The 12,816-nt window shown below is 38.0% G+C and overlaps 1 protein-coding gene across 4 annotated transcripts in view; it reads right to left on the reverse strand.

The window, feature by feature from the left end:
* Nucleotides 1–12,791, reverse strand: part of LOC126195326 (COMM domain-containing protein 4) — a 537,275-nt gene extending 524,484 nt beyond the window's left edge. For 2 of the 4 annotated variants that reach the window (XM_049933905.1, XM_049933896.1), the window contains exons 1-2: nucleotides 12,407–12,596; nucleotides 11,217–11,259 (exon numbers count right to left, since the gene is read on the reverse strand). The gene's annotated coding sequence lies outside the window, so the exon portion shown is untranslated. Of the gene's footprint in view, nucleotides 1–11,216; nucleotides 11,260–12,406; nucleotides 12,598–12,677 lie in introns of those variants that run through there. The other 2 variants (XM_049933918.1, XM_049933913.1) reach the window with 2 other exon arrangements.
* Nucleotides 12,792–12,816: the final 25 nt, after the last annotated feature.

Below are 12,816 nucleotides of genomic sequence, written 5' to 3' on the forward strand. Positions count from 1 at the left end.
CAAAGAACATATTAATGCTCTATATTTCACTGAGTACTCTGTGCACAACTATTTCAGACTAACTAAAATAAATCTTGTTTTGCTTGTGAACCTTGTTATTTACCAAGACGGAAACAATCTTTCCTTTCCTGTATGAAGTCTTGAAAAAATATTGTTGCTGTAAAGTATCAACACATTTTGTTTCAAAATTTTAGATAACATCTTTTGACCACTCCTGTGTTCTGAGCAGAAATTACACGACTACTCCTGTTAACTTTTCTTGATACATACACAACGTGCTCTGTAACACTAACAACAGATACTACTCTGAAAATACTTCATGAAGATGACGCAAGTGATAAAACTTGAATCTGTTGACTGTGAATTGAATGTCACATTTCTGACTGAGGAACTCCACCACATCAGAAAAATGGATGCACCTTTCACATTGCCACTCCACACAATACAGGGTGTCAATCCATTCTTTGTTTTTTTGCAGATCAAATAGTTTGTAGGTTTCTTAGAACACAGGTAGAGTACAGTAAGGACACTTCCAAGAATACAATCACATAATGCATTTCTAGTGAAGAGATATTCAACAGATGCAGATGGGAGCATTCTTGCTATGGAAACTCATGAAAATGCCTTGCAGGAACCACTGCATATCGGGCAGTATGTCGCTTTCAAATACTACGAAAACTGGTACAAAGAGCACATTTCCCACAATTAACGTGAATTTAAAGATGTTGAGATTAACTGCAAGCTACCGCTAAATCACAATTACTTTCATGTCCCAGTAGGAATGATGATGTTTGGGTCCCCTTCTCCAAGGTGGATGTTCCATTGTTCCAAAGTACATTTGACAGTTGTAGTAGTTGTTGTTGTCTTCAGTCCTGAGACTGGTTTGATGCAGCTCTCCATGCTACTCTGTCCTGTGCAAGCTTCTTCATCTCCCAGTACTTACTGCAACCTACATCCTTCTGAATCTGTTTAGTGTATTCATCTCTTGGTCTCCCTCTACGATTTTTACCCTCCACGCTGCCCTCCGATGCTAAATTTGTGATCCCTTGATGCCTCAGAACATGTCCTACCAACTGGTCCCTTCTTCTTGTCAAGTTGTGCCACAAACTCCTCTTCTCCCCAATTCTGTTCAATACCTCCTCATTAGTTATGTGATCTAACCATCTAATCTTCAGCATTCTTCTGTAGCACCACATTTCGAAAGATTCTATTCTCTTCTTGTCCAAACTATTTATCGTCCATGTTTCACTTCCATACATGGCTACACTCCATACAAATACTTTCAGAAACGACTTCCTGACACTTAAATCTATACTCGATGTTAACAAATTTCTCTTCTTCAGAAACGCTTTCCTTGCCATTGCCAGTCTACATTTTATATCCTCTCTACTTCGACCATCATCAGTTATTTTGCTCCCCAAATAGCAAAACTCCTTTACTACGTTCAGTGCCTCATTTCCTAATCTAATTCCCTCAACATCACCCGACTTAATTCGACTACATTCCATTATCCTTGTTTTGCTTTTGTTGATGTTCATCTTATATCCTCCTTTCAAGACACTGTCCATTCCGTTCAACTGCTCTTCCAAGTCCTTTGCTGTCTCTGACAGAATTACAATGTCATCGGCGAACCTCAACGTCTTTATTTCTTCTCCATGGATTTTAATACCTACTCCGAACTTTTCTTTTGTTTCCTTTATTGCTTGCTTAATATACAGATCTTATAACTTCCATCTGGTTTCTGTACAAATTGTAAATAGCCTTTCGCTCCCTGTATTTTACCCCTGCCACCTTCAGAATTTGAAAGAGAGTATTCCAGTCAACATTGTCAAAAGCTTTCTCTATGTCTACAAATTCTAGAAACATGTGTTTGCTTCCCTTAATCTATTTTCTAAGATAAGTCGTAGGGTCAGTATTGCCTCGCGTGTTCCAACATTTCTGCGGAATCCAAACTGATCTTCCCCGAGGTCGGCTTCTACCAGTTTTTCCATTCGTCTGTAAAGAATTCGCGTTAGTATTTTGCAGCTGTGACTTATTAAACTCATAGTTCGGTAATTTTCACATCTGTCAACACCTGCTTTCTTTGGGATTGGAATTATTATATTCTTCTTGAAGCCTGAGGGTATTTCGCCTGTCTCATACATCTTGCTTAACAGATGGTAGAGTTTCGTCAGGACTGGCTCTCCCAAGGCCGTCAGTAGTTCTAATGCAATGTTGTCTACTCCCGGGGCCTTGTTTCGACTCAGGTCTTTCAGTGCTCTGTCAAACTCTTCACGCAGTATCGTATCTCTAATTTCATCTTCATCTACATCCTCTTCCATTTCCATAATATTGTCCTCAAGTACATCACCCTCGTATAGACACTCTATATACTCCTCCCACCATTCTGCTTTTCCTTCTTTGCTTGCAAAGCTTTTCTCCAAAGGTGTCTCTAATTCTCCTGTAGGCAGTATCTATCTTACCCCTAGTGAGATAAGCCTCTACATCCTTACATTTGTCCTCAATCCATCCCTGCTTAGCCATTTTGCACTTCCTATCGATCTCATTTTTGAGACGTTTGTATTCCTTTTTGCCTGCTTCATTTACTGCATTTTTATATTTTCTCCTTTAATCAATTAAATTCAATATTTCTTCTGTTACCCAAGGATTTCTAGATTTCTACTAGCCCTTGTCTTTTTACCTACTTGATCCTCTGCTGCCTTCACTACTTCATCTCTCAAAGCTACCCATTCTTCTTCTACTGTATTTCTTTCCCCCATTCCTGTCAATTGTTCCCTTATACTCTCCCTGAAACTCTGTACAACCTCTGGTTCTTTCAGTTTATCCAGGTCCCATCTCCTTAAATTCCCACCTTTTTGCAGTTTCTTCAGTTTTAATCTACAGTTCATAACCAATAGATTGTGGTCAGAGTCCACATCTGCCCCTGGAAATGTCTTACAATGTCATGGGTGACTGGAATTCGAGAGTAGGAAAAGGGAGAGAAGGAAACATAGTGGGTGAATAGGGATTGGGGGAGAGAAATGAAAGAGGATACCGTCTGGTAGAATTTTGCACAGAGCATAATTTAATCATAGCTAACACTTGGTTCAAGAATCATAAAAGAAGCCTGTATACATGGAAGAATCCTGGAGATACTAGAAGGTATCAGAAAGATTATATAATGGTAAGACAGAGATTTAGGAACCATTTTACAGTATGTGCTGTGAAAAATTTTTCTCTCTCACCTTTACATTAACTCATTTCGTTTTTGGATCAAAATGTAATGGAAAACAAAGTTATGTGCAAGGTTGAAGAGTTTTAAAAATACAATTTTTTACTTTACAACTGAATTTGTTTATGACACTGACCTTTACGGAAGATCAGTGTCTGGGAAAAAGAAAAGACCTGCAGATTATGAGATTTCGTATGACAAAACTGTTTACCAAAACAAATTTTGTATTTTTACTGTTAAAATGTGCAGGAAAGCATTAAAATAGTAATTTAAGAAGTCTAAATTACAACCCCCCCCCCCCCCCCCCCCCCGAATGTCACAGTACCGGAACCTCTTCTTTCATAAATCAAGCAGTATATACCAATACACATTTTTAAAAATGTTATTGATGTCTCGTATTGCTTGCACCTTTTCTTTTGTTTCACAGAAGTTATCTTTCAAATTTACAGTAACAGAATAAGGATATATCACCTTATTTGTGCACCCAAGATGAAACAAATGATAACAGTGTCAAGGTCCATTCTGATCTACATGTCAAACAAAAATATTTTAGCAACAATTTTTCACGCAAGACACACAGATTTTAATTACCAATGCCCTGCAGTGTTGAATGTGAATGGTATGTGTAAGTGATGTTTTCAGTTTGTTCTTTGCCACTGAATAAATTTAGTTAGGATATTCTTCTTTGCACCTAAGGGTGTTACCACTGATGTACACACTTCAGCAAAAAGCGAAGTTGAAATTCAACTGTCTATGCACCCACCCAAGACTTTGAAGTTTGTCAAATTTGACATTTTTTTTTTTGGATGGAGTTGTCTTTAACTGAAGGTAAGAACTAATAATTTAATCACTGACTGGAAAAAGGAAGCAAGTCCTTTTTTTCTTTCGAAAATAATCTGAGATATACACAAATCAAAACAAGTTTTGCATCACCCCGATTCCCAGACAGATGTTGACTGTGGATATTGTATTACAGACACAGTCATTTTGTTCAAAGATGTCACTAAACCCACCTAAAGATGTAAACAACCATGTATGTGCAGCACCTATTAGATGGAGAGGGTCTGACAGCCGACCAGTTCCACTCATTCTACCAGAAAGGAGGAACACGGCTCGTGTTGTCTGTAGTTCAACCATGCCTAGATGGTCAACACCACGGTTCGATCGTGTCTGCATTGTTACTCTGTGCCAGGAAGGGCTGTCAACAAGGGAAGTGTCCAGGCACCTCTCAGTGAACCAAAGTGATGATGTTTGGATGTGGAGAAGATACAGAGAGACAGGAACTGTCGACGACATGCCTCGCTCAGGACGCCTGCGGATTATGTCTCGGAGGAACCCTGACAGCAACGCCACCATGTTGAATAATGCTTTTTGTGCAGCCACAGGATGTCGTGTTATGACTCAAACTGTGCCTAATAGGCTGCATGATGCACAACTTCACTCCCAACATCCATGGCGATGTACATCTTTGCAGCAACGACACCATGCAGTGCGATACAGATGGGCCCAACAACATGCCGAATGGACCGCTCAAGATTGGCATCACGTTCTCTTCACCGATGAGTGTCGCACATGCCTTCAATCAGACAATCGTCGGATACGTTTTTGGAGGCAATCTGGTCAGGCTGAACGCCTTAAACACACTGTTCAGTGAGTGCAGCAAGGTGGAGGTTCCTTGCTGTTTTGGGGTGGCATTATGTGAGGTCGACGTATACCGCTTGTGATGATGGAAGGTGCAGTAACGGCTGTACAATATGTGAATGCCATCCTCTGACTGACAGTGCAACAATACCGGCTGCATATCGGCGAGGCATTCGTCTCCGTGAACGAAAATTCGTTCCCCCATCGTGCACATCTTGTTAATGACTTCCTCCAGGATAACGACAGTGCAGAACTAGAGTGGCCAGCATGTTCTCCAGACATGAACCCTATCGAACACGCCTGGGATACATTGAAAAGGGTTGTTTATGTGCGACGTGACCCACTAACCATTCTGATAGATCTACACAGAATCTCCGTTGAGGAGTGGGACAATCTGGACCAACAGTGCCTTGATGAACTTGTGGATAGTATGCCACAACAAATACAGGCATGCATCAGTGCAAGAGGACATGCTACTGGGTACTGGAGGTACCAGTGTGTACAGCAATCGGGACCACCACCTCTGAAGGTCTCGCTGTATGGTGGTACAGCATGCAATGTGTGGTTTTCAGGAGCAATAAAAAGGGTGGAAATGATGTTTATGTTGATCTCTACTCCAGTTTACTGTACAGGTTCCGGAACTCTCGGCACCAAGGTGATTGAAAACTTTTTTTGATGTGTTTACATTTAATTTTTGAGCTGTCTACTCATCGATAAGTGGAAATGGGAAGAAAAAAACAGTACTAATACAAAAAGTACAGCATTTTAAAGTTTGTAGTTAGTGGAATAGTGAAGAATGTCCAGACATTCTTCTGTTTTCCACTCAGCAGTGTAAGCAGCATCACCAGATATCAGGCAAAGAATGTTACAACAATGCTACAAAGCGGCATTTAAACACATTGTTTCAGTTTTACTGTCCCATATTATTGTCAGTGTGTTTATGTAAGTTGCTGTTTGTAGACCTGTAGCATAATGAGTTAAAGTGACTCTGAAATTGAAAAAGTACACAGGAGAAGAAAAGATGTAAGAAATATAGAAGACTATGTCAAAGAAAGATGCAAGAGAGCTAGATCACTAGGATCTGGTGTTCTGATTATATGCAAAATGTTCCCCTTCCTTGTCTTCCTGTACAGGAAATGCTCTACTTAAGAAAACCATGGCTTTTTGTATTTGGAATCCATAACCTGAAAGACAATAGAGCAAAGTTTTACTGCTACCATGAAGGATAAGGCAATTGATGTCCCAATGAAGTGTGCACATTTCTCAGTGACTGCTTAAGTAGACTACCTGACTCAGTGAAAGAACTACATGTTTTCAGTGATTCTTGTGGCGGGCAAAACAAAAACAATACTCTTCTGTGGTACCTGATGTATCTTCCAATGACAGGAAAATTTCAAATAATTCAGCATTATTTTCCTGTTCGAGGTCACTCCTTCCTCCCATGTGATATGGATCTTGCCATAATAACGAGAGTCATATGACAACAAGACAGAATCTCCTCAGTCAAACAGTATGTTGAAATGATAGTTAATTCAAGAAAAACGCTGAATTCGTTTCAAGTCAAAATTATTGAACATAAAGATATTATTGACTTTAAGAAATGGTGGCCACACCACTTTAAAAAATCTTCAATTGCCATAAATTGTCAATCAAAGGAAAGATTTTTCGCTTACTAAATTTTGGCATTTGACCTATAAGCATCAGAATCCAGAGTATGTTTGTTCAGAATGGATAGATGGACTGCTTTGCAATACACACAGGCTTTTTAAAGGAAAAGAAATACCTGATTATCCCAGAACTATGGCATACAACGGTAAGATTCCTATAAATACGCAGAAGCTGCAAGAGCTTAATAAAATAATGAAGTACATTCCATTAGAGTATCAAGACATTTTTAACAACATTCTTCAGTGGCCCACAGGAAATAATGATTTCCAGTCTGATGTAGAAGATTAGAACTTCCAAAGAGACAACATAGTACATTTGATGAAGATTAAAGTGTTAAAGAATATTGTTAATTACAATTTTTTTATATTCTATCACAGTAAATGGTTGTTCTTAAGATTTTTACTAAATAAATTGTTAGAACATAAATAAAAATAAATAGCTGAGTAAACCTATGTTACTGTGACATTCTTTACTAACTCCCCATGAGAGGATCATTTATTGGAAAAGGGACGAATGTCCACCAACTTCCAAACAGGATAGCTTCAAAAATATTTATCAACTGCACTGGAACGACTCATCACTGTGTACAGATAACCTAGTTCTACAAGTTTGTAATGGATCACAAAACTGTAAGAACAATACTGTAAGTTTTAACAAGTTTTTTTAGTTTTCTCTAAACAGAGGTGATTGGACTTTCTTCCTTTTTCCAATCAGTGATTCAATTACACTGCCAAATGCTTTTCATTATTATTTATACTTAATACAGACTAAAGAGTTACAGTGCACAAACTGAGGTCTCTACTGTTATCAGAATTAAGCTTTGTCTAAAAAAAGAAAAGTAGGTGGCGGACACACACACACACACACACACACACACACACACACACACACACACACAGAGAGAGAGAGAGAGAGAGAGAGAGAGAGAGAGAGAGAGAGAGGGGGGGGATTGGGATCTGTACGTCAACTCATTACCAAGTAGTAGGTCTCTGAAATAGGGAAATTGGTGTCCTACTAATGACCAGGTACACTTACAAGAGTTTTCAAACCTGAATTTATTGAAAATGGCTCGAGTTGGGACAGCACTATTTGGCAGTTTACTATGAAGACACATAGGTATCCCTTTACCAAATATGACTAAATTCCAAAATGGTCACCTGAATACCCCTTGTGAGATCCCATGCTATGAATGTATTACCACATTTATTTATTTATCTGTGTTTCTACTCACTGTAATTGGACTTAACCTTCTGAAGGTAAGGACTATTCATCCCATTTGTCTCACAATTGAATGAATAGAGTCTTTATACTTGTTTGGAGTCTACAAATAACCATACTTTATATACTTACTTGGACACTGGTTAGCAGGGCAAGAACAGTTGCTGACAAGTGCAAATAGGATGGAGCATCTCTTAGAATGCAAAAGTTTTGCGATGTATTTGCTATCTTCATTTACAGTCTCTAACTTTATAAAAATTGGAAGCAGATGTTTTTATTGATGCTGGATAAACAAGACTAATATTAAATACATTTGACAGTTGATGCACATTACAAATGAAATTTGTGATACCATACAAAAGCTATTTATTTTAGTTATAATTTATGACAACCCAAAAACATTCCTGAAGGACTTTGTACTGACAGAATTACTATTCATACACAAACACTATAAAGTGCACATATACTCAATTAAATCTCCTGACAGAAGTGAAATTGTGTGTTGGGCCGTAGTTAGAACTCTAGGCATTTTTCTTTTGTCGACAGTGCTTTAACCAACGGAGCCACCGAAATGTGCATAACAACACACTCTAGTTTCATGAAGTACGCAGACAGATGTCAGTGAAGTTTTGTAAGTGTATAGAGAAGAGGTAATGACTACCTGGAGGGAGGCCATGAGATGAACTCAGATAACTGCTGATAAATTATCTACAAAATTCAAGGGTCTGAGTTCATCTCCTTGCATGGAAAATAGTAAAGATTCTGAGTTAAATGCACATTAGTGCAATTCATGATAAACCCCCAATCCCCATTATTTGTAAGCCAAACAGTGTTCACAGAAATCATTTTCATCGCCAGACTTTATACCGGGTAATTACTAGTCAGTTAACACAAATTTTATAATTGCGACTTGTCATATGAGTATCACTGAACAAATATTCTTGTCCCTTTAGAGCATTCAGGCCAATCTGTATAATACATACAAATGAGCCAAACTTCAAAAAACAGGAAAGAAGCAGAATTTATAAACATCTAAGGAGACGCTACACACACAATTTCTTCTTTCTTCCCATTTCACTATATACAAGTTCAAGATGAATTTATATCAGTCTGATAAAGTGCAACTAAAACTTGAGAGAAACTGAACCGAAGGTTTCAAGGTTTTACAATAAACACTTCTGTAGGTGCATATGAAAGTTTATTTATCAAATAATTATGGAAAAATCTCAATACATTATTAAAACGTTTGGTCAACAATTTTCCAAAAATTTAATGAACAGAAATGAAAGTAAAATCTACAAATGACTTTTTTTTTTTTTACACACTTACTGACAACAAAGTGCAGAGTATTAACTGCATAAAATATACCATTGTTTTTCTTACTATATAAAATATGAAACTTAGTTCAGGTAATTTTATCTGTTCATATCAGTACCTATCTCTTGAGAGAGATCGTGAACGAGACCGACGGGGAGAGCGGCTTCTAGAACGCGATCTGCTATATGACCTCCTACGGGGAGAGCGAGATCTTGATCGCCAGGACCTCCTGCCACCCTCACGACTTCTCCCTGTTGACATCTCAACACGAACACGTGTGCCACACAGACGTGTACCGTCCAGAGCTCGCACTGCATCCTCTGCATCCCTAGGGTCTGCAAACTCAATAAAAGCAAAACCAGGTGGGTTCCTTGCTACCCAAACATCTTTCAGCGGGCCAAACTTGCTGAAGGCAGTCTCTAACTCATATTTCGACGTGTTGCTCCCCAGGTTACCCACGTACACCTTGCACGAAAGGTCCCATTCACGGTATCGAGACATGTTTTCTGGCAGATGGCAAGATGTTGTAAATGGGAGCCCTGAAACAATTGTTTAAGTACTGAAAGTGGTCCCACTTGCCCATATTGAATTTTTAACGCCATATAAATACAAATTATTTTTTTCAGAGAGAGACTAACATAGGAAAGAAAAAATAAATAAGTAAAAAATGTGAAGTATTTTAACAGTATTTTAAAAAACATAAAAATCAAGTTACATTTCCTGAATGCAAAAACTATGTCTCCTGTTGGTAAAAGTCTAGAATAGGGCCAGTGGCATACTTACGTGTTTCGTGCAGGAATGTTGTCAGCGCTTGCCGAGAGGTATGATGGGAACAAAAGCAGATGTGTCAGCTGTATGTGTGACACAGCCAATGTGAGAGCAGCAGGCAGACGACGTGTTTCGAAGTAATACATTTGGAAGAAAGGGTGAAAGACTGCTGTAAATGAGTATTATAAATTTAATTGTTCCTTGTTTGAGCTGCAGCTATTTAAACTGTGCTAGTATCTGCAAACCAAGGACAGCGGAACAACTTACGATATATTCGAAAAAGCACTGAAATATTTCTCTGCTCTGTATTGCTATGCGACTGATCTGCACGAGCACACCGATAAGTGGATCAGTGTTGCAATTAAAAATCATGGGGGGCAGGAGGTGTTTCACTGTTTATTAATGATAAACACTGATCCACTTACATTCTCCCATGACTGAAATAAAAAACATTGATCCACTATCTCAAAGTGGCGGCTTTTGCTCCACTTCCAGATGATTCCACCCACACAAACCTTCGATTCTTTAAGAGTCATTTTACAACCATGTTTGATACATTTTTGTGTCTGTACAGTTAACCCACAAGACAACCAATGGACTACATCACTGCACAGAACTAAATCACTCTTAAATCAATCCATCTAATAGCACTTGCTGTCCTGAACACAAAATATTTCTCTCAAAACTCTCTAATGCATCGAAAAACAGCAAACAAGGCAATGGTTTCCAATCCAGTGTTAGAAATATGCTGCCTCTGTTCTTGCCTCTCAACAATTATGTCAAAATCTTCCCACTGGCTACGTGAAACTGAAGCGTTGCTAACCTATGAGCAGTAGACAATTGCTGCTGTAACTGCCGCTGGCCCTGATCTAGACTTTAGCCTTTCCTGAATTACGCTGCAGGAAGAATGTTAATGCCATAATTGCGCTATGGTAAAAATCAATACAAAGTACATTCACAATTTTACATTCAGTAAATAACGAACAGGTCCATATAGCACCAAATCAGCAAATATGCATAAACAATTATATTATAAAACCATAATAACAAGCATTTCATATATCTCGGAGAACCGATGCAATGTGAATTAATACAAAACCATATAGCAACTACACTAGTTTCAGACAGGAACAATCACAGAAATATCTTTCTTAAGTTAGGCCCAATAGAAAAATTTCTTAATCTCAAATTAACTAAATGAGTAGCTGAAAGGATTCTGTTTTTTTTTTTTATGTAAAACAATATTGAAATATAGTGATTTCATAACACTTTAATTAGTTTCAAGAGCTTCAGTGTGAGACAGACTGAAGGTGGGCCATAACAAGTGGAAGGGATAGTAAGGTGACTGGGGTAAGTGGTAAGAAATGCAGTATATATTGTGTATTTCACCTACCTCTCTATGTATTGATATGTGCTTGTATGATGTATGTGGTTGCCTGTAACGGAAGACACCTTCATTTAATATTAAATACCATCAATCAAAGAATTAAACTTGCATTTATTTCTACTTTGAGGAACACTTGTGATGTATTTTACTTAGCAACCCTCTGATATATACCTGAAACTGACTCAAACTTTTATCTGTAATTTGCTGATATTTATTAATACTCCTGTTTTTGAATGTAAAGACTGATAGTTATTCATAATTCAACAGACAATTTGTAAACATCTAACACTTTATCCTCCAAATAAAGTCTTGACATTTTGCTGAGAGACCTTCTGCAGTTTTGTTGCTGGGAAAGGTACAAGATAGTGTGTTAAAACCAATTATTAACAGCAGCAACGCTGTCTGTGGGGCCCAGAGAATGCTGTACTGCAGGGAGAAACAACAAAACATTCTTGACATTGACTGGGTGACAACGAAACTTTACAATTACGAAAAAGTTGGTAAATATGGAATTTAACCGTTGGTGATTAACTGGAATGTGGGAGATATGTTATACATCAAGGTATCGAGATAATATTTTACCATACAAGCTAGTTCTTGAACTTTCTATAACAACTAGTAAACCCTATATAGATGAAACAGGGCTTGGCTGTCGAGAGTCATTGTTATATTCAGACTCCCTAAACGACCGCAGATACTAAGCACTACTTGTCCGCAATATCATACAGCCTGCCGTTTGAAGTCGAATGCTGTATGTCAATCACACACCTGAGACTGAAATACTGGACTTAAAATGGATTCGAGTTTATGATAAAATACTAAAAGCATCAAATCTTCAGTTTTAAGTCACTAGATTTTCGCACACCATCAGTATAAGTTAATTCACGTTTCTGACTAACTTCCAATAACAAGGAGGGCCGAAGTGATAAAAAGTCAAAGACTTTTTCATCAGTTACATTCATTTATATAATTTTCAGTCTGAGACTTAGGGGTGAAAATACATGGGGTGGCGAGCAACGGGTAACAGGGAAAGGTTAAGTACATAGGCCAATACATTCGGGTTTCCTTCCATTCCAGTCATTGCGTAATCCATGCAGGTAATTCATAAATCAGATTGTTAGCTAAACAAAGTGGTGGTTAATATTACGATCCTTGTACTAAAGGCACCATTACAGCTACTCAACTTTTATACTTACGGGACACGAACACAGAAATTACAACAAATTTAAGTTCTCGAGAGTTGATCCTGCTACTGTTGTACGGCTTTTCCCGGCATGTTTCGTACGTCAACAAAGACTACAAGCATGTTCGTTGGACACAACTATGTAGTCCGTTGGTGTGAGCAAAACTATTTCAAAATGAAATTGCTTGCTTCCATATGCCCTAGTCCCGAATATCAAAATAAATTTTCATAAAATGACATGTTATACATTTTTTAACAAAAGTTAATAATAACAGAGAAATTACCACACGCTTGAAATAAACCCTGAAGAGTGATTAAAATTTTAAGTATAGGCGAAAGCTAATCAATATAACGGAATAATATTAAAATTTCTGATGAAATCCTAGTGGACATACAACTGTTGACAGGCGATCGATAGACAAA

This window comes from Schistocerca nitens, chromosome 1 (assembly GCF_023898315.1).
Source record: "Schistocerca nitens isolate TAMUIC-IGC-003100 chromosome 1, iqSchNite1.1, whole genome shotgun sequence".
In the NCBI taxonomy this organism is placed as follows: domain Eukaryota; kingdom Metazoa; phylum Arthropoda; class Insecta; order Orthoptera; family Acrididae; genus Schistocerca; species Schistocerca nitens.